Source organism: Rhineura floridana, chromosome 4 (assembly GCF_030035675.1).
Source record: "Rhineura floridana isolate rRhiFlo1 chromosome 4, rRhiFlo1.hap2, whole genome shotgun sequence".
NCBI lineage: Eukaryota > Metazoa > Chordata > Lepidosauria > Squamata > Rhineuridae > Rhineura > Rhineura floridana.
Genome location: NC_084483.1, coordinates 37,471,735 through 37,494,573, shown reverse-complemented (window position 1 = coordinate 37,494,573; position 22,839 = coordinate 37,471,735). Strand labels below are relative to the sequence as shown.

Here is a 22,839-nt window from a genome sequence, read left to right as displayed (position 1 = left end):
GCTGCCTGATTTTTGAGTCATTTTCTACTCTGACTCACTGCGGCCTTTTTTCCCTTTATGAAGGTTTTTCTTATGCTGACTGAACCAGGCTGCCTGTTAGAATTGTAAGACTGAGCACCCCTCAATACCGCACCTTCCCTATTGTGTGCTGGTATTGGGCCTTGTGCTTAGGCCACATTAATGCAATATTTCCTCCTCAGTGCATATTAGCAGTACCGCACCTTCCCCATTGAGTGCGTGTATTCAGCTTTGAGCCACACTGTGTAAATATAAAAATAAAAATAAGATATAAAAAGCTTCTTTGCCTGGCGCTCAGCAGTGTACTATAGCGGTCTCACACCTTCCCCATTGTGTGCATGTACTTAGCTTGTGGCTCATATTGCATCACTAATCATTAATCCTGTGGGCAATTTCTCCTGTGGGCGTGCCCACACCTTTTTTCCTGGGCCATAGCGAACCTAACCTTCTCTTGCTTGGCCACCTAGCCTGCATGACGCTCCTTGTTCACTCACAGGGCTGATACCACACCTTCCCCATTGTGTGGGTGTATCCGGACCCTGACATGGCAGACCAGCAACCAGAGGCAGCGCAAACCTCAGGAGCAAGTCAGCAGTGCAAAGCTCCAGGGCAACATAAGGCCCATAAGCATAAGCACGCCAAAGCTCTCGCCAAGATGAAACATCTGTCTGCCCACAGTGCCTCCAAGCGGGCCCGGTATGTTTCAGCCCGACCTTAGAGGAGCCTGCCTGTCAAGCATTACCTGCTCTCTTCCAATCTCCTGCTGGGTCCTCAGAGGACGAGTTTGAAGGTTTTCCAAGTCAGACATCTCGATACTCGGATCCTCCCTCTGCCGCGCTGCCTCCTCCGGTGCAACCACATCTGCCCCCACAGGAGCCCCCTGTACCTCCTGAACCACCATCAGGACTACAGGAGACACCAGAATTTTTGTCACAGCTGCGAGAGGTACTCAGGTTTCTCTCCCAAGCTCAGCCTCAGTCTCAGGCATGCCTCTCGCCTCAACTTCCATCCCCGCGGCAGTCTACCTCGATTCAGCAGCCTGGTGGTCAGGATGACATCCCTCATTCTTCTCCTAACCCGTTTGATATCTCCAGAGGCAGACTTGGTGGTGAGCCCTCAGGGATGGACGACATCGTATCCCTCATGCACCCAGTCCTTGACGAATGGAGTGAAGAATCTGATCTGGATGAGGATTCATCCTACCGCCTCTTCAATTCGGCTGATTACCTCCCCCTCTGCCGTAGAGTGTTGGACACCCTGGACATCCAACCTGCACAAACACAGCAGGCGGCTCCTCCTGTGAAAGGCACCAGGGTCCTCAAATCACCCCGGTCAGCGGACCATTCAATTCCAGTACCAGATCCCATCAATAAGCTGGCCAGAGAGGAATGGGCCCGTCCTCTACGTCCACGTCGCTTTTCACCATTGGCCAACAAACTTTATTCTTTGGCCCCGGACTTTATGTCCTTCCTGAATGTCCCTGGCATCGACCAGCCGATTTCGGACTTGATTTCTAGGTCTCTCCTTCCGAAAGAAGGAGATTCGCAACTCAAGGACCCCTCTGAAAAGCGACTTGACTTCGCACTCCGCAAGAACCATGAGGCATCCGCCTTCTCCATCTGGGCCTCGGCTGCTGCCTCAATTTTCTCCAGGGCCTCCATGATGTGGCTTGATGACCTATTGGACGATCCCAACCAGGATCCAGCCACACTGAGAAAGGGGCTAGTCAAGCTACATAAGGCGGCCGCATTCATGGCAGATGCCACCTTGGACGCCACCCACCAAGGAGCAAGGGCCCTGGTCGCCGAAGTAGTAGCTCGAAGGACCTTATGGCTACGACACTGGGATGCCGATTCTACGGCCCGAACCAATTTGTCCATGGCTTCCTACTCGGGGTCACTGCTCTTCAGGGAAGACGCCCTTAAAGCGGTCCTGGTTGACTGTGATGTTCCTCTATTAGTGTATATATGGTAAGTGCTGTTTGTATAGGAGATACATGGTAAGTGGAATGAAAGAGGAGGGGGGAGTGAATGGGCAGTAGAATGCTGGATGATTGGCTGAATGTTTAAAATGGCTGACAGTATAAATGGAAGGATGACAGGAAAATCTGTGTGAACGGTGAGCGTGAAGTGGGTTGTTTTGGTGGGTTTTTGAGAGGAGATTGGGTGGAGAGTGTGGAGTTCGGATTAATACTAAGACCAGTACCTCAGGAATAGATGTAACCATATGCTTAAGTGCCTTTATGAAGAAATCTTGTTATCTTTGTTATTTAATAAATATATTTGGTTTACCAAAGGCCTGATCCTTGGCTGGGGTTTCACAGACCAGAAGGGAGGGTAAGGTAATGACCAAGGCTGAAGGGAAACTGTAACAAATGGTGGCAGCGGTGAAGGGGAGAATATAACACCACAAGTATTCAGAGCAAACCAGAATTATCTGCATTGATACAAAGGGAGTGGGACAGCTTGAGCACTCAGTCACAGAGGTAACCTGATAGAGAGCCTCAGGCAGAGTCTCTGGAAATACTGGTTATAGGACGTGACTGGTGGTGCTGCCTAGCAGGGGGATCTGTTGAGATCTGTGCTAGAGCGGGGAGAGAAACCATAAGAGAGGACAGTCCGGACTGGTGGAGTCCCTGGTGGTGCCTAGTGACAGGCAGTAACCACGAGCAGGTAGGAACCTGACAGGGAGAGCCAGGGAAGGGCGTCACATTGACCCCAAGGACAATCGAAAGCCTACCCTAGCCACCGCCAAGAGGGATGACCGCAGACAGTTTCGCCGGTTTGCCCCATATCGCCCCTTCCAGCCCTTTCGGGGGGCGTGGCCGAGATACACGAGTCCCCGAGTTCCGATCATCCAGGCCATCCTGGCCCAGACAGCGCTACCAGGGCAGATTCCAGTATCAAGGCCGACAAGCCCCTTCTTCGTACGGCAGAGGAGCTCGGCAGCGCAAGCAGTTCTGATGCCATTCCTATCGGGGGGTGGCTCTCTCTCTTTGCCAGTGCCTGGCTTCCTCTGTCAAGGGTCCCCTGGATCAGAAGCATCTTCCTATGTGGATACAACATGGAGTTTTGGCTGCCACCCCCGGACAGATACCGCTCATCACCAGTCTCCAATTCACGCAGGAGGGTCATGCAGGATGCCCTATGCCATCTACTCGACATAGCGGCAATAGAACCCGTACCACTAGCGGAAAGGTCGCAGGGCATCTACTCCCTCCTGTTTGCAGTCCCGAAGCGAGATTCGTCATGGAGGGCAGTTCTGGACCTCAAATTCGTAAACCACTTTGTCCAGCATCGCAGGTTCAAAATGGAGTCACTGACGTCCATTGTGGAAGCACTGCAACAGGGAGATTTTTTAGCATCTATAGACCTCAAAGACGCTTACCTCCACATTCCAATCTGTCCCACCCACAGGCGATTCTTAAGATTCACGCTGGGCCAAGCCCATTTCAGTACCGGGCCATGCCATTCGGCCTTGTGTCAGCCCCAAGAGTGTTTACCAAGGTAATGGCCACCCTGGTGGCCACACTCTGACTTCAGGGGGTCCATATTTACCCTTATCTCGACGACCTTCTCCTTCGGGCGAGTTCCAAGGACCAAGCTGACAGACAACTCTGCTACACTCTAGAGGCTCTCAGGTCCCACGGCTGACTAGTCAACACCGAGAAGAGCCATCTCAAGCCAACTCAGCGGCTCCAGCATCTGGGAGCAGTACTGGACACATCCCAGGCCATGGTGTTTCTGTCCCCAGAGCGCATCTCCACCATCCGAAGCATGGCAACATCATTGGTTCGACATTCAAAGGCGGACGTCATGTTCCTGGCAAAGGTCCTCGGAACGTTGGTCTCCACTATTCACATTGTCCCGTGGGCCCGACATCACACTCGGCCTCTCCAGTGGCCCTTGCTACCCTTTCAGGCCGACATTGCCATCTCCTCACATCGTGTGATACGTCTGAAGCCATTGCTCAGAGCCTCATTTCACTGGTGGACACTGCAGTCACACCTCAGCAGGGGCACTCCCTTTCGGGAACCAAACAGGATCACTATCACCACGGATGCCAGCCTGACCGGATGGGGGGCACACTGCAATTCCAGCTTTGCCCAGGGCACATGGTCCAGAGAGGAGCAATGTCAGTCTGTAAATTGGCTGGAACTCAGAGCCGTCCATCTGGCCCTCCGACACTTCCAGCCACTATTCTCCCTTCAGCACGTACTAATTCGCACAGACAACACCTGCGTCAAATCACATTTGAACAGGCAAGGGGGCACCAGGTCCCGAGCTCTTCAGGCAGAGGCGACCCTAATCTTCAACTGGGCCGAAAGCCACCTATTGTCATTATGGGCAGAACATCTCAGTGGGGTGCTGAACGTGACCACCGATTGGCTCAGCAGGTAGAATGTCTCCCCAGGAGAATGGAAGCTCCATTCGATGGTGCTCGATATGCTGCAGCAACACTTCGGCACCCTCTCGGTGGATCTGTTCGCCTCGAGCCACAACCACCAGCTGCCCCGTTACTTCTCAAGGTACCTGGACCCGTCCGCGGAAGCAGTGGATGCCTTGACAGCACTTGGCCAGAGGGTCTCCTGTATGCCTTCCCACCGATATCCCTCCTAGGCAAGGCATTGAAGAAACTGCCGCACAAGAGGGCCCAGCTACTCGTGATAGCCCCACATTGGCCGCGTCGACCGTGGTTCTCAGACCTCCTTGCACTGTCAGTCATGGAGCCCTGGACACTACCTGTCAGGCCGGACCTGCTCTCTCAGGGACCGATCTGGCACCCAGACCCAGCCTGGCTGAGTCTCACAGCCTGGCGTTTGAGCGGAGACATTTGAGTGCTGTGGGCTTACCCCCAGGAGTTGTGGATACCATTTTGGCTTCTCGAAGACCATCAACAGCACGTATATACCAGAGCACTTGGCGGGCGTTTTCCACCTGGTGCACCTCCAAGGGCACCCTGCCCTCTCAGGTCACTGTGCAGCAGGTATTACAGTTTCTCTATAGAGGGCTCAGAAGGGGTCTGAAGCCGAACACTCTACGCCGTCATGCCGCCACTATTTCATCTATCCTGTCTGCCTCTTCCTCGACCGTCCCTGTGGGTTCCCACCCCCTCATCAAACGCTTCCTGAAAGGGGCCTCATGTCTCCGCCCGTGCGCCACTACTTCCCATCATGGAGTCTCTCAAAGGTCCTGCAAGCCCTACAGCACCCATTCGAACCCCTCGCGTCTGTCTTTCTCCGGCTGTTGTCTTTTAAGGTTCTGTTCCTGGTCGCTATTACATCGGCGAGACAAGTCTCAGAGCTGGAAGCGTTGTCTTCGGCACGCCATCTCTGCATCTTTCATAAGGACTCTGTAGTGTTACGGCCAGATCTATCATTCTGTCCTAAAGTTTCTTCAGCATTCCACTGTAACCAGGACACCGTTCTCCTGTCCTTCTGTCCCAGGCCAGTCCACCCATTAGAGAAGTCCTGGCATTCCCTGGATGTTCACAGAGCCCTCAAGATCTACCTCTCACACACCCAAGATATCAGGCTCTCTGAGGCACTATTTGTATCCTTTCACCCTAGAACCTTGGGAAAAAAGGTGTCCTGGTCCACTTTGTCCCTCTGGTTGCAGGCCTGCATCACTCTGGCATATGAGTCCATGAATCTTCCTGTGCCAACTAATATCACGGCCCATTCCACTAGATCAGCAGCCACTTCGGCCGCCTTCGCGACCAACGCGCCCATTGCAGGTATCTGTCGGGCTGCGGTTTGGTCTACGCCGAACTCCTTTGTGAAACATTATAAGATTGACCGGTACGCTTCCTCTGACGCTGCTTTCAGGAGGCGTGTCTTGCAACATGTACTTCATGATAAATAGTTCCTTGGTGGTCCCTCCCTATGAGGGGCTGCTTTGGTACATCCCAGAGTGATGGCAGGAAAATGGTCCATTGGACTCACCTGAAGGGTGATTTTCACAGGTATGCCTGCCATCACGGCCCTGTTGGAGGAGTTCTGGCTGTTATGCTTCACCTTATACCCTGCTCGTAGGTAGTTTATGCTGCACTGTTGGGTTAAGTTCAAATCTCTAGATTTCCATTCTAATGCATTTGGTTATATATTGTTGTCAAGCTGGTTGCTCCATTTTCCTTGCTCCTGGGCCTATGGGCCTTTCCGTTCCTCTCAGATACGCCACTTCGGACTCATTCGAATGAAACTGGAGTGGGAGGGGCTGGACGCCCAGGTTTTATCTACAGTGCTTTCTTGCCTCGGACGCTAGATGGCAGTGATAGCCCAGAGTGATGGCAGGCGTACCTGTGAAAATCACCCTTCAGGTGAGTCCAGTGGACCATTTTGTTATGTATGATATTTTATTTTGAAACACTGAAACTCAGAATCAATTATTGTAAAGTGGCATTGGTTTTATGTTGGGAAGTGTTTCTAAGAAACATAAAAAACTGAAACATATTGCTTGCATAAGTATTCAACCCCCACACATTAATATTTGGTAGAGCCACCTTTCTCTGCAATAACAGCTTTAAGTCTTTTGGGGTAGGTACGTACCAGGTTTGCACACAGTGTCGAGGAATTTTGGCCCATTAATCTTGGTAGATTGCTCCAGGTCGTTAAGGTTGGTTGGACATTGCTTGTGGACTGCAATTTTCAAAGAGCGCCACATATTCTCAATGGGATTGAGATCAAGACTTTGACTGGGCCACTGTAGGACATTCACCTTTTTGTTCTTGAGCCATTCCAATGTTGCTTTGGAGTCGGAATCGGATTTGTGGAGTTGGTGTCAGAAGCAATTTTGGGTGGAGTCAGAGTCAGTAGAAATGTACTAACTCCAACTTCAAAATAAAATTAATATTTTAATATTTTAATGGATTAATATTAATATTAATACATTTATATACATTTTCCATTTATGAAGGAGTCAGAGTCAGACAGTAGAAAAATTAATATACATTTGCCATTTATGAAGGAGTTGGAGTTGGACAGTAGAAAAATAGAGGAGTCAGAGTCGAAGTCGACGGTTTGACATACCAAATCCACAGCCCTGCCCGCCCACCACCACCCTCTTGCCAAACCCCCCACTGCCCCCAGGCCTTGCCAAACTCCCCCTCCCTTTAGACCTGGCCAACCCTCTTCCCTCCCCCCATATGTCACCAAGCCTTCTCTCTTCTTTCCCTTACGGGTCGCCAAGCCACCTCCTCTCCTTCCTCCACCACAGGTCATCAAGTCTGCCTGCCCGCCCTCTTCACTCGCTCGCCCACCCCTCTCGCTCCTTTGCTCGCCTGCCCCCTCACTTACTCACCCGTTGTGCCTCACCCACCCACCAGCCATGGAAGGCTATCATGAAGACAGCCGAATACAAATGTAGTTATGGGAAGAAAGACAGTGTAGGTAACCAACAGCGTGGAAAAGAAAAGAAGACAGCTGCACCATTTGCTAGCACCAACAATGAGGCAAATCCTAAAAGGTGATAAAAGCATTGTGGGGGGGTGAGGTGCCAGTACAGGACAGTGATTGTTCCCAAAGTTCTAAAAGAGAGGTTCAGAGCTCCAGATTTAATGTTCTGTTTGGGTCTTTCCTGAAGCAGCATGCAGAGCCTGATTCTATTCCCATCTAATGTACACAGCAGCTGTGGACAGTTGCCTTTTCTTCAGATTCAAAAGCAACTTGCTATTCAGAAAATCTGCAACAGCTCATTTAGCTCTTTGGTTACCAGCCTAATGAAGCCCAAGGTATAAAAGAATGACTCTTCAAACACAAATAACAATAGTCCTGCGACTCAATGCTTTTATGTCTGTTTTAGTTCAGCAATCTATATAAAGTTTGGTCCTCTAGTCATTGCATTAGGATATTATGAGCTAAATACCTAAAGTGTTTTTTGCTGCCTTCTTGTGGGATAGGCAGTGCGGACAAAAGGGAGATTGTTGTCAAGATAGCTAACGAAAGATCCAGCACAACTGTTGACCTCTACACACAGTTTTTGCTTTTTATCCTTTTCTTAAAGTCTTATGCCAAGCAGAACATGAATTTTACTGTACTTAGAAATACATTTATGGTAAATTCCTTTGACGGGGTCTGAGATACATAAATAGAAGGATGCACCTCCTGCCCCCAACCCTGAAAATAATGCAGTTGCTTTGTTAGAACCAGAAATTATTATACAGCCATGAGAGTGGCTGTATACTATAGTCAGTAGGGATTTTTCGCGTTCTACCATGTTAAATGAAAATACCCCCCACACCCCTTTCTGGTGCTTTCTATAGTCCCAATTCAAAACAAAAACTTACGAGTCTTATACTGTTGAATTCAGAATCGCTTGCTCTACAACTCTGAAAGTTTTCTTGGTGATACACAACCCCCCCACAGAGAATCCACAGGTTAAAATGAAAAACGGGAGAGAAACAGGAAGCCGTTTGGACTTTTTTCTTGAGAAATTCTCATAATCTGTTGAAATTCATTAAAAATCAGAGATGACTGTAAGGTATCTCTAATCAAATCCCTGAGCTTGCCCCAAACACAGACCTTCATCTTCAGTAGGTTTAAAGTAAAAAAAACGGCATGGTTTGTTTGTAATTAATAGATTAAAAATGCATTACCGTGGGTTATAACATCACGCAGGCGCGGTAGAAAGCAGGAGTCCTTTCGTTTCACTCCCCTTCCCCCTCCTTCCCCCTCCCCTTCCAGTTACTTGGAGGAAGCAGGGGAAGTCTTCTGCTCCTTGATTGGTGGGCAACAGACATGTGACTCACACTGGCCTTCTGCTGAGCTTGCTCTTCCCTCATGCTCTGTGTGAGGAAGCATGAGAGAGAGAGAGAGAGAGAAATGGCTGGTGGAGGGAGAAACCCAGAGGGTAAGGATGACGGAGAAGGCAGCAGCAGAATGGAGGAGAGTGACGGTGATGTGTGTGTGTGTGTGTTCCCACCCCCTCTGTCTTCCGCAGCCTGCTCTTTCCACTGGCTCAATCGCCCTGCCACCCCCACCCCCTATCCTTAAATGGGTTTATAAAAGACAAACGTTCAAATACTTTTTGTTTGCAGTGTGTGTGGCTGTTTGACCTGTGCTCATAACATTGTTGTAGTTATTTTGAGATTGTATGAGACTCTTCGTTTGTAACACTTTAATCATGAATTTAGCTCTTGGTTCTTAAATCTCTCTCCCTCTCCCTCTCCCTCTCCCTCTCCCTCTCCCTCTCCCTCTCCCTCTCCCTCTCCCTCTCCCTCTCTCTCTCCCTCTCTCCCTCTCTCCCTCTCTCCCTCTCTCTCTCTCTCTCTCTCTCTCTCTCTCTCTCACTCACACACACACACACACACACACACACACACACACACACACACACACACAATCATTAGGTTACAGCAGCCCTGCAAAGTAGCCTAGTGTGGCTGTACAGATGATTGGGGGGGGGCTGAGAGGGAGTTGTGTATGATAACCCTGAAGTGTAGTCCAGTGTTGTTCAGTCTCTTGGTTTTGTGTTTTTTCTTTTTCTTTTTTGAAAAGAACTTTTAAATTGACTGTAGCAGCAGCATTTATTTCTTTAATTTATTAAATTTATACCCCACCATTCCTCCCAGAAGGAGCCCAGGGCAACAGTGGGTGGAGGGAACATTGCTTTCCCACTCATGGGAGAAAAATAGAGGCTTCTTCTGTTTGGGTTGATGCTGGTGGTATAAATCCTTAAATGGGTTTATAAATGACAAACACTCAAATACTTTTTGTTTGAAGTGTGTGTGGCTGTTTGACCTGTGCTCATAACATTGCTGTAGTTGTTTTGAGATTTGATGCTACTCTTTGTTTTTAACACTTTAATCTTGAATTTAGCTCTTGGTTGTTTAATCTTAAATCTCTCTCACTCACTATCTGAAATTAGTCCTGTTTTGAAGCCCCCATCTGAAATTAGTGCTCTGTTGGCTACTGCCTCCCACTTTTGTGAAAGCCTTTGTTGTATAGGGAAGAGGCATTTTCCTCTTCATCTTTTGCAGAGAACAGAAGGTCTTCATCAAACATTTGCAGGAGCATCAAACATTTGCAGTTAGTGTAATACCATATTAGACTAATGAGGTGGCCAAGTGGTTTTTGTGTTTGTGACCAGTAGTGCAGTAGCAAATTAAAAAGTGCAGGGTCTCTTCATGATAGTCACAGCCATGCCCCTCCTTTTTTCCTGCTGCGTTGAGAATAAGATCCTTTTTGATGCCTTCTCCCATAACAATAGACGTCCGTAGGATAAGCACAAAAGACGAGAGTGTTAGCTACTGAAAAGACTCTTCTCAGTGACTGACTGACCTCCTTTCACTCTGATTGGCTCCAATCAGCAGGAAAGGACAAGAAAGCATGTTAGAAGACTCTTCTTAGCAGCTAACACTCCCATTTCATGCTGATTGGTTCATAAGATGCTGGACATATAGGGACCCTGCTGGGACTCTGCTCCCAAAAAAGTAAAGTGTCTAAGACCCCCTGAGACCCTGGATGAGTGCCCTCCTGTTTGTGACTTAAACAAAAAATCCTCCTGCATCCATACACTGCAACGTAGAGTTCACCCCCCACTCTCTCCCCCGTCTGCGTCTCCGCACACTCGATCGCCCAGCCCCCTGCTCTCTCCTCCCGCCTGTCCATGCTCACTCGCTCAATCTCCCTGCCCCCCCAGCCCTGCTCTCTCCCTCTTCCTGCGTCTCTGCTCGCTCAATTTAAATAATAAATAAGTCAGGTTAGCTTGGAAAGTGACTTGGCTGTAATATAGCCTTCCTTTGCAACACTGCTGTTGTCTGCTATGATTTAATTTTAATCGGTATTTTCCATACTGTGGATAACGTGACTCTTTTCAGGTTTAAGAATCTCAGAACACACAGTTGCTTCTTAAGTGTATACTCCGTCACAGTGAGCCCCTATGACTGGCATTCAGAGATTAAAGCAGAAGAGGTAGTAACTGCTGATACTTTGCAAAGTAATATAGATTGCAAGATGCACAATGCTTAAAGAAAAGGGTCTCAAGCATATTTCTTTGTGTATCCCCTGTAGAGTATAGGAAACATAGGAAGCTGATTTATACCAAGTTGGACTATTGGTCCATCTAGCTCAGTACTGACTGACAAGGTTTCAGATAAGGATCTCTCCCAGCCCTAATTGGAGATGCTGGGTACTGAATGTGAGGACTTTTGCATGCAGAGCATGCTTTCTGCCACTAAGCCATGACCCTCTTGTAAAAGTAAAGGCATTCTTGATGGTAATATAACATTTAAAATACACTGCTGAACTATTTCTGTCACTCCTGGTGCTAACTTGCACAGGATCCCATCTCTTATCTCCCGGATTAAAAAGCAGGGAAATTCACTAATAGGTAAAAAACCTTGCGGTTTAAGAATGTACCTATAGCCCACAGCTATTTCTATCAAACTTTAAAAAGCAGGGAAATTGGGCAGCTATAGTGAATGCACCAGGGGAGCAGGAGACCTGAACTCCTCTCTGAGATATTGGACTGCCCTACAAATTGGTCAGAATGCAAACACCATTTGGGTTGGTCTTTCACAGTCCAATCCACTTGCTGTGTAGCTTGGAAGAATTTGGTAACATGTGCCTCTGAGCATATGGTGAGTGGTGGCAACACCTGCAATCAGCCCAAAGAATAGAAAGAAGACATGTGCTGTGCTGATCTTGCTTCAGCAGGGAGGAAGCAACATTATGAAGACAGTTGATACAGTTCACACGGTCACTTTGAATGTGTCTGATTTCCTTTGCAATTTTAGTGAAGTTTCCTATAGGAAATCATTCTCTTTTGTTTCTGTTTCTGCAGATATGTGAAGTACAGCAATACTTTGCAAAATTTACACTAAAAAAACTCCAAACATAATAATGGCACTGACTTCTGCAGAATAGTCTCCAGTGGACCTCAGGAGTGTCTCAATTTGCACAAGATAAAACAGTGGGAGGTGAAATATATTCTAGCAAAATGTTAGGTGTGCTCTATGTTTCTAATTGACCATGCCCACCTTGCCTTAAATGAAGTGGTTTAAACAGAGAAGGATGAAAACATGTATCCTCTTTTTCCCAACAGCTAGAGTCATTGCTGAAGGAGCAACATACTGGAATCAGTCTGATTTTACATCTAACTAGTTTCAGATTCCACTGTTAATTCACCCAATATAGAAATAGAACATAACCTCCAATTTGAAACACAAAAGGCTGTCTTCACCATCGTATGACACTGACCAATAAAAAGGCTTTGAAATTAATAAAAATAAATTTGACACAGATTTCCAGGATGAATAATGAGGAAAATAAAATTTTCTAGTGTAGATTCTGTGTAGAAACATTAGTAAGACAGGAAAGAAGCAAAGTAAGAAGAACACCAACAAACATACAAAAATATAATTCTCTATCTTTGGAGATGGCAGGTGTTGCCACCACTCACCATATGCTCAGAGGCACATGTTACCCAATTCTTCCAAGCTACACAGGAAGTGGATTGGACTGTGAAAGACCAACCCAAATGGTGTTGGCATTTTGACAACTTTGTAGGGCAGTCCAATATCTCAGAGAGGAGTTCAGGTCTCCTGCTCCCCTGGTGCATTCACTATTTATTTATTTATTATTTCAATTTATATACCGCCCTTAGCAAAATAGCTTTCAGGGTGGTGAACAAACAAGATAAAATACAATATATCATAATAAAAATACAAAAACATATACAAACAAACAACAAAAAAACACAGCAAAAACAAAATAAATACTACAAAAATTAAAAATACAGATTAAAAGATTAAAAAAGTTAAGAAGATTAAAATGCCTGGGAGCATAAAAAGGTCTTTACCTGGCGCCGAAAAGATGGAAGTGTAGGTGCCAGGCGTACCTCTTCGGGGAGGCTGTTCCACAACTCAGGGGCCACCACAGAAAAGGCCCTAGATCTCGTAACCACCCTCCGGGCTTCCCGATGGGTTGGTACCCGGACGAGGGCCTTAGATTCTGAACGAAGTGAACGGGTAGGTTCATAGCGAGAGAGGCGTTCCACAAGGTATTGAGGTCCCACGTCCCAGCTGCCCAATTTCCCTGCTTTTTAAAGTTTGGTAGAAATAGCTGTGGGCTATAGGTACATTCTTAAACCGCAAGGTTTTCTGCCTATTAGTGAATATATATATAATTTGGATATACTCTCTGGACACATTGGCACCACATGGCCTGAACCTGGAGGACAGTACCAGCATCATTTAGCTTCTGCAAATGAAGCCCCTCTGAGCATTCCATCCTCAAAGCTCTGTAACTGCCACCTGTAACAGCATTTGTATGTTAGCAGCTGATGAAGGCGGAAGCCGAAACGTTTTGGTATTACAATAAAAACCTGTTTTGTTAATCACAATTACATGTATATAGATGCGCTACTCAATGCAATATTCACTCTTTTCATCATATGAATGCACATTGCTAAGTATTTGGTAACAAATTCCAATGCAAAAAAAAGGAGAGTTCACTAGATTTTTGGCTGTTTGCTAAACAGGCTTAGGGTAAATTACTTTTTAAAGTGAATAATTGGTTGGGCCTTTTGTCTTTTTAACTTGAGGGTTTTTTATGTAAAATACCTAGCTTGGTGTACTTGATCAGTTTAATATAATACTTTAGTGTTGCATCATAAATGCATTCTTGGTTGAAATATCACAAAAATTTCTATTATCCAAATAAGGTATTAGTGAAGCAAAATGCCAGATTTCCTTTAATACTGGAGAGGCCCTGTACATTATATAATTAAAAGAGAATCCTGTAGTAGTGGTTTCTTATTAACTGTATCTTTGCTCATGGCTTAGAGTGGTAATCTTACGATTTTGTTCTTTGTGTACCGCTACTTTTTCTGACAATAGCCACCATTTTCTTTTCTGACATTATGGCCACCCTTGGGATGATTTCTGAATTGCTTCCATATTAAAACTCAACTCCTCCAGAACTCCAGTTCAGTTGTACTGTATACTCTGATGAAGAAAATAAATGTGTAAGATGAATTTATGTGCTGCTTCCTAATACACAGAAAACAGCCTTTGGTCATGCTACTGTGTCAAATATATGGAAATGTCCTTTTATTTGGAAATTTTACTTTATTATAATATCAGCCACAGTATATTTTAGGTCTGATGTGATGGAATTATGTTCTCTAGACTAGGGTTCTAACAATAAGCCTGGAGCCCACCTTCAACCCCAGCCCATGTTCTGTGACCATCTTGATTTATCCATAACCAAAGTGCAGACCCCCAATTTCCTGTATCTTATCCCACTTCATTGAGCCCTATGAGCAGACTGATGTCTTCAGAATGCAAGGTCAGTAGATGTTGAGTTCAGAAGACTGTGTCACCATGTGCTGAATACTCTCAAAATAACTGAACATTTACTGCACCACCACAAAATGGCTGAAAGTTGTACACTGTGTGGTTGAAGGTTGAATGGTTGAATGCTGGCAGAAAAAAATGGTTTAAGAGCTGGGCATGTGGTGAATCACTAGCCCTCTTCATGTATTACAGTCCCCCCCCCATCATGAGGATGAAAGCAGGAGTGAGGGAGCCGTGCCCCACTCCCTCCGTCACTCTCCATAAGTTGGAGGACAAACGTTTTTAACAAAGAGTGTGTTATAGCTGTGATGGCAATTTAGAAACTTAATTTCCAGGGCTCTAAGCTGCACTGGGAGACTCCATGAGTATAGGAAGCTCCTTGCTTCAGAGGTTCACCCTCCAATTTGTGGAAGGGGGTGGTAACAAAGGAGAGCGTTCACCCTCTCCTGATGGTATTCGTGTAGGCAGTTATAATGCCTGAAGAAGACTAATCAAATTGCCCAGTGCCAAAGTCATCTCAGATACGCTTGACCCAAATACTTGAGACCCACACCAATCTGGTCACATGAATTGCCCATAACTCCCTTGTTTCACCGTTCATTTTCTGCCTTATTGTTAGACTTGGCCAGCATCAGAAACCACTGCACAACTCATTCGTTCCACTCAAATGGACTTTTGTTTCTAAAACTGCAGCCCCCCCCCCTGCCCAAGTCTATACTAGACTGCTTTTAAAATTGAGCACCTTCAAAATACATTTATGTTATAGCCTAGTTGGGAGTTGCTGTTTGTACACTTAAACAGCACACCTAAAGTAGCTTCTTGGATCCTGACCCTTTTGCCTGCTGTGCTTTCTCCCTTTTCTGTTAACATTTCCAGCATCATGCTTATGAGTGAGCCGCTTGTTAATTTTGTTATAGTTACGCTTGGGGAGGATGAAGCCACTTCTTTTAACATAGTGAGGGGCATCATAACAATAGTTTTCTACAAGTGCAAATGTAACCTGGCCTACACAGGTCAAACACTTGTTTGTTTTCTTAAAACTGTCTCTAAAGGGAAGGAAGAGCTCTATCATTGGAATGTGGTGAAGGCTAAATTACATTTTAATTGTGTTCTGTGGTCCGGAATGAGCAAATTTAGAACTGTCCACAGCAGGTCTCCCACTGATAAAAACCCGGGGCTTGTATGGGTGACATCAGGACATTGCATAGTTAACTTCATTTCCAGTTAAGTAAGGTCTTTTGAGAACCATCAGTACTTTGGTTTTCTTTTTTTGGAACCTTGATTATCATGAGTAACCAGACCCTCACCACTTCCCTGGAAGTAAGTTGCATTGAAATAATATGGGCTTAATTTCTATTAATTCACTGGGTTTGGGTGTCGAATAAACACTAACATGGGACGTAGCTGCCCATGGCTTTGAAAATCTAGGCTTGAAAACCCTGAACATTGCCAGATGCATTAAGGAGAATGGATCACATTGCTGCTTTGAGCTTGGCTGCAAACCTAGTTTGGAAGTTTGCTCAAACCATAGTTTACATGTGTAGACATAATAGCATTTTAATTGTTTTACTCTGTTTTGTAAGCCACCTTAAGGATGATGTAAAGATACAATAAATAAATAAATAATATACTAAGCTAGAAGGGAGGAGGGAATGTGTAAATACAGGGCTTGTCATCTGAACCAGGATTGGAAATGTGAGTTGCACCTGAATCTTGCCAATGGGACTTCAGTCAGCTTGCAACTAATGTTTGTTCCACTGCTTTTAGTAAGAGTCTACAGTGCAATGGTAATCATGTCTACTCATCAGAAGTAAGTCCTGTTGAATTCAGGCTTACTCTCAGGTAAGTAGTGTTAGAATTGCACCATTAGTTAAGACTGGCCTTAGTTGCCTAATTCTCATGTTTCTTGCCTCAGGAAAAGTTCCATGGCCATTTCGCTCTCTGTGTAATCTATTGATTTGGACAGCATTTTCCCACACTATGAGCAAGCAGTATCAAATATCACAGATATGGAAAAAACTGTAGTCTCCAGATATTGTTGGACTACAGTTTCCACCACCCTTGACCATTGGCCCTGCTGATAAGAGCTGATAGGAGACGGAATCCAGCAACATCTGGGGGGCCACGGGTTTCCCATCCCACAAATACTAGGCTTCAAAATACCTTGCACAAGAAGAAGAGGAAGGAAATCAAGTGATTTCTGTATGGAAGGGTATTTTTTCCCCCACATGAGCAAATGGTATACACCACGGCTGCGGGGTCTGAGACAGGAGGTGAGATGACTAGAACGCCGGTGGCGGAAATCTCTCTCTGAAGACGATCGGACACTGGTTAGAGCAGCAATAGCTGCCTACCAGGTGGCAACAAAGGCAACAAAGAGGGAATTCTTTGCTGCCTCTATTGCGTCCGCAGAGTGCTGCCCCAGGAGGTTGTTCCAAGTGGTCCGAAGCCTGGTCGGTCCAGTTGCTCAGGAACCCATGGAGCATTCTAAAGCCTCCTGTGACATATTTGCTAAGCACTTTGCCAATAAAATCGAGCGCCTGAAGAGCATGACTCCGTACACCGTGGATACAGGAAGTGAGCCAGAGTAGGCCAGTTGCATTCCGGTTAAACGGTGGGATCGGTTTCAGCCTCTTCCTTCTGAGGAAGTGGACAAGGTGCTCTCTACTGTGAAGCCAACCACCTGTCTGTTTGACCCTTGCCCTTCATGGCTCATTATGAGCTGCAAAGAGAAGCTGAGCGAAGGGATCAAGGCAGTGGTAAATGCATCCTTGGAAGAGGGTGCAATGCCATCAGCCCTCAAGGTGGCAGTAATAAAGCCTATCTTGAAAAAGTCCTCCTTGGATCCCCAAGAGTTGAATAACTTCCGCCCAGTCTCTAACCTACCATTCTTGGGCAAGGTGATTGAGCGAGTGGTGGCCAAACAGTTACAGACACACTTGGATGAAGCAGATTATCTCGATCCATTCCAATCGGGCTTCAGGACTGGACATGGAACTGAAACAGCCTTGGTCGCTCTGGTGGATGATATGAGGAGGGCGTTGGATAGGGGAGAATATACCTTCCTCGTCCTCCTGGACCTCTCAGCGGCTTTCGATACCGTTGACCACGGTATCCTTTTAGATCGCCTGGAGGGATTAGGAATAGGGGGCATTGTTCTACGGTGGCTCCGTTCCTATCTCTCAGACAGGCACCAATGGGTGGCATTGGGGGATGAGGTTTCAGACCCTTGGCCTCTTAACTGTGGAGTCCCACAGGGTTCTATCCTCTCCCCCATGCTATTCAACATCTATGTAAAGCCGCTGGGGGCCATCATCAGGAGATTTGGGCTGCAGTGTCACCAATATGCGGATGACACTCAGCTCTATCTCTTGTTTAAATCCTCACCAGAGCTGGCTGTGAACACCGTGTCCAAGTGCCTGGAAGCCGTAAGTGGATGGATGGGAAGGAATAGGCTGAAACTAAACCCCGATAAGACCGAGGTGTTACTCGTGGGAGACAAGAGAAGGTTAGGAGATATAGACCTGGTGTTCAATGGGGTAAGACTACCCCTGAAAGACCAGGTCCGCAGCCTTGGGGTCATTCTTGACTCCCAGCTGTCCATAGAGGCTCAGATTTCGGCAGTGAGCCAGGCAGCTTGGTATCAATTACATCTAATACGGAGGCTGCAACCCAACCATCCTATCCATCTGATCCCATGGGTGATACATGCCCTGGTCCCTTCCCGCTTAGACTACTGTAATGCGCTCTATGTGGGGTTACCCTTGAAAACGGTCCGGAAATTACAGCTGATACAGAATGCGGCGGCACGTTTGATTAAAAACAGCCGTCGCCGTGATCATATTACTCCGGTGTTAGTAGATCTACACTGGCTGCCAGTTGTTTACCAGGCCCAATTCAAGGTGTTGGTGTTGACTTTTAAAGCCCTATACAGTTTCGGCCCAGTTTATTTATTTATTTATTTAATTTAATTTATATACCACCCTAAGCCCGAAGGCTCTCTGGGCGGTGTACATAAAAGGCAAAAGCAAGCACAATATATAAATACAATAACTCAAGAAACAAAAACACACAAACAATATGAAAACCAAACAACATCCAGAATACAACATAGTAATAAAATACTGTAAAAATACACTTTAAAATGCCTGGGAGTATAAAAAGGTTTTCACCTGGCGCCGAAAAGATAGCAGCGTCGGCGCCAGGCGCACCTCATCAGGGAGACCATTCCACAGTTCGAGAGCCACAACCGAAAAGGCCCTATTTCTAGTCACCATCCTCCGAGCTTCTTGATGGGATGGTACTCGGAGGAGGGCCTTAGATGTTGAGCGCAGAGTACAGGTAGTTTCATATTGGGAGAGGCGCTCCACCAGGTATTGCGGTCCCATGCCGTGTAAGGCTTTATAGGTCAAAACCAGCACTTTGAATTTAGCCCGGAAACAAATAGGAAGCCAGTGCAGACGGGCCAAAACAGGTGTTATATGAGCGGACCTTCTGGTCCGCGTCAACAATGTGGCCGCTGCATTCTGGACTAACTGTAGTTTCCGAACTATCTTCAAGGGCAGCCCAACATAGAGCGCATTGCAGTAGTCCAATCTAGAAGTTACCAGAGCATGAACGACTGAGGCGAGGTCGTCACTGTCCAGATAGGGACGTAGCTGGGCTACCAATCGGAGATGGTAGAAAGCATTCCGTGCCACTGAGGCTACCTGAGCCTCAAGAGACAGGGAAGGGTCGAAAAGAACTCCCAAGCTACGAACCTGTTCTTTCAAGGGGAGTGTAACCCCATCCAGAACAGGGTGAACATCCACCATCTGGGCAGAGAAGGCACTCACTAACAGCGTCTCGGTCTTGTCTGGATTAAGCTTCAGTCTGTTAGCTCCCATCCAATCCATTATCGCGGCCAGGCAACGGTTTAGTATGTTAACAGCCTCACCTGAGGAAGATGCAAAGGAGAAATAGAGTTGCGTGTCATCAGCGTACTGGTGACAACGCACTCCAAAACTCCTGATGACCGCACCCAGCGGCTTCATATAGATGCCGCCCGACGAGATCAGCCATACAAGACCTTCTCTCGGTCGCACCAGTTAAAATGGCTAGGCTGGTGCGGACCAGAGAGAGGGCATTTTCGATTGTGGCCCCCACCCTCTGGAATTCCCTTCCTTTCGATCTTCGCCATGCCCCCTCCCTGATAGGCTTCCTCCGGGCCTTGAAGACCTGGCTGTTCAGGCAGGCCTATGGGATCTCTGGGGTAGATTAGCTTTTGATGCTGTTATTAACTGGAAGGGTGGTGTTTAGATTAATTATTGATTGTGGTCCTCATTGGTTTTTATATTGTATTTTACTGTGTTATGTACGTCGCCTAGACTGGCTGTTCATTCGGCCAGATAGGCGACTCATAAATAAATTTTTATTATTATTATGAGCATCAGAACCACTTTTAGTCCTTTAAGAGCATTTTTCTGCAAGGCTTTTCTTCAGGGCTGACGTGTTCTTTCAACGTGTTTGATCTCAGCAAGCAACTCAGCCACACCCAGCTAGATAGTAAGACTGTGGGGGAATCATGGAGTCAGTTTGGCAATTCCTTTGTAGACATACACTTAAGATTTACTGTTTGCAATTCTTCCTGTTCCCCTCTCCTTCCCAAAAGCCATGAATTGCCTTTCAAGTATTTTCTGCTTCCATTTTCTTAATATCTGAGGGGTTCATTCGTTTAATACAAGTGTTACTTTATTGATTCATATATTCTATTCAAGTGCAGATCTCTTTGGTAGACATTAGTAGCTGCACATGAATACCTGCCTTGAAAAGTAGGTGGAAGTTTTATAACCATTCAGATTTAATTTGTTACTGGAAATGTATGAGAGTGGCTTGGAAATCCTAACTTAAGCATTCAGGTGTAATTTAGGTTGCAGTTTTTTAAAAAAAGAAAAGTTGAGTTAGTGCCCTCTTGGAACCCATGTGCTATTTTTGTATGTGAGATGGTATTTCTGGACTATAAGGCTGCCCTTAAGGAAAGAGTGGTCATTAAAGTAAATAGGAAAGAACAATAATGAAAGAGTGTGCCCCAGAAAAAGATTCACTGTTAGAACAGTGGGATTGCTTTAAATAGGCATGTATGTCCCAGGAGCTGATTTTGTTTTGCCACATGACTCAGCTGAACTACTGTGGATGGATCTCCATCTATGATCTTCCCAGAATCTTGAACAGAGGGCAGGGCTCTGTGGGTTTTGGACTGATTTGATCTCTGTCAGCACAAGTTCAATTTTGAGATTCCTACCTCCTAAAATATTCAGCAAACACTTTCTTTGGGAAATTTTAGAACATGTTTTTTCTTTGCTTTTTTTAATAATAGGAGACTGTGGAGCTTTTTTGACGGCTGTGAAGCTTGAAGGTTTTTCTTTATGTTTGTGTATTCAGAAAAGGCAGGCATTTTAGGCCTCTCCCAATAAAAAAAAACCTTTTTAGAGAACAGATTGCTGAGTAAAGCCCAATTCAAGCATTGCTTTAAATGTGGGGTTCTGCTGATTTTAACCTCCAAATACAGAATACAGAAAGAAGCCTTAGTTATGAAAACCATGAAAAAGGAGAGGGAGGGAGGCCTGGATTTTTCATTTACTTTTTAATTTTTTATCTACTTTTCATAATTACTGTACTCAACAAGGTTTTTCATGGATGAATGCGTATGCATTAGATTTGTCAGGAGGTTGGTGAAGTTTGGTAAGACTATAGAGCAGCATTCTGAATTAGCAAATCCACAAACTTTTCCCCAAGTCCTGCTGTTGGTATATTTCAGCAGCAGCATTTCAGAAACAGGATGTACTTCAACATTTCTCTTACTTCTGTTCCTCTTTTGCTTGCTTGTTTCAAAGTGGCTTCATATGAGCCTTTCTGCCCATGGCATGTGCTGTTTTTTTTGTTTTTGGTCAGTCCAGGCTAACTTCAAGCTGCACTGCAGCCATACACTGGAAGTGTCATACTGCCACCACATGCTGACGCTGGCGCAGATAAGCTTTCAGGACAACACCCCAATACAGTAATACCTCACTTCACGAAGTATATGTGTCCCTGGACATTACTTCTTTAACAGAACTTTGGTACCAGAGGTAGGAATAATGTGCAAAGAATACAGATAGATTCCTACACCACAAAAAAGAAGAGCAGTTCAACATATTTCAGCAAACATTTATTAAAAACTAACACTACGAACGTCTGAAATGAAACAATCCAATCAGGTAAGCCTACAGATCACTTGCGGGCTTCTTCCAAAATGCATCCAGGGATGCCTGCCTTGCCTTTTTCTCTTTTATTATGTAGCATCTTACTATAGCAATCTAAAGCTTTGAACACAGTTCTCTCTGTCTGCTCAACCAGACAGGTAAGGGGCAGCCATCATCACCCTGTACTTGGTCTCTGTCTCTCTCTCCCCTCCCCCTCCCCTCTTTCCATGCCATCTTCCCCTACACTTAAGCAGAAGTGTCTGCAGTAAACAGTGCTTCCAGTGCACTCGAAGCACTGTTTACTGTGCAGGCACCACCTGGCAAGTAGAGCCATTCCAGCCACATGTGAGAGAGCTGCCTGCAGCAGCTCGAATCCAGTAGACAAGGAGCCACATTCTGAGTATGTTACAGTGCCCCCACCCCACCCCCTGCACCCAAAAGAGACTTTGTTAAAAGGAGCTTCTTTCCTGGGGGATTTGTTTACTGAGCTTTACTGTAGTAACTTCTAAAGGGCTTGCAGCAGTGTGCACATAGTCACATAACCTGCTCCACGCACAGGCTGCTATTATTATTATTATTATTATTATTATTAGTCACTTGGCTCCCCAAGCAACTTCCGCAAAGTTTCATAACGTTAAAACAAAAACAGATAAAACACTATAAAACATAACAATAAAGAACAAAACAATAAAAATAGTCAGACCAAGCAGAAAATTGTGAGCATGGGCCCCTCAGTCCTATGCAGGTAAAGCTTTTCCTTCCTAGTTGTGTTGTGTAGTCCTATGCATGTCTACTCTGAAGTACCTCTCTCAATCCCTTTTGTGTCATGTCTTTTAGATTGTAAATTCAAGGACAGAGATTGTCTTAACGCTGACATTTTTAAGCGTCTGTGGAAGCCCTCTTTAGCTGAAGACTGGGATAAAAAAAAGCTTTAAATAATTTTCACTCTCTTCAGTGAGTCTTGCACCTTGGTGTGTTTAGGAGGATCACAGCATTACGGTGCAATCTACTCAGAAGTAAATTCCACTGAGCTCACTGGGATTTAATCCCTTGCAAATATGTATAGGAATGCCTAGAATTTGTAGGCACCGGGCTCTTTATAGAGCAGGAAAACAAAAGTTTAATCTCCAACTTTTTAAAGTTTGCAAGCATTCAGGATTCCAGAATATTTTTTACAGTCCTTCAATTGCGTCTTTCTTCTTGGGTGATGGACTCCTCACAAGACAGTCATAATAAAGCAATTTCTCTTTTCTGATAACCACTCATGGCTTATTCTCCAGTAGGGACATGTTGGATGTCATAGCAG

At 45.7% G+C, this 22,839-nt stretch overlaps 1 protein-coding gene across 3 annotated transcripts in view; it reads left to right on the top strand.

Annotated features, from left to right (window-relative positions):
• RNF144A (ring finger protein 144A) overlaps window positions 1–22,839 on the top strand; it is an 84,832-nt gene that overhangs the window by 20,676 nt on the left and 41,317 nt on the right. The window contains exon 1 of one of the 3 annotated variants that reach the window (XM_061622834.1): window positions 1,033–1,988. The exons of the other annotated variants lie outside the window; for them this stretch is intronic. The gene's annotated coding sequence lies outside the window, so the exon portion shown is untranslated. Of the gene's footprint in view, window positions 1–1,032; window positions 1,989–22,839 lie in introns of those variants that run through there. 3 annotated transcript variants of the gene reach the window in all.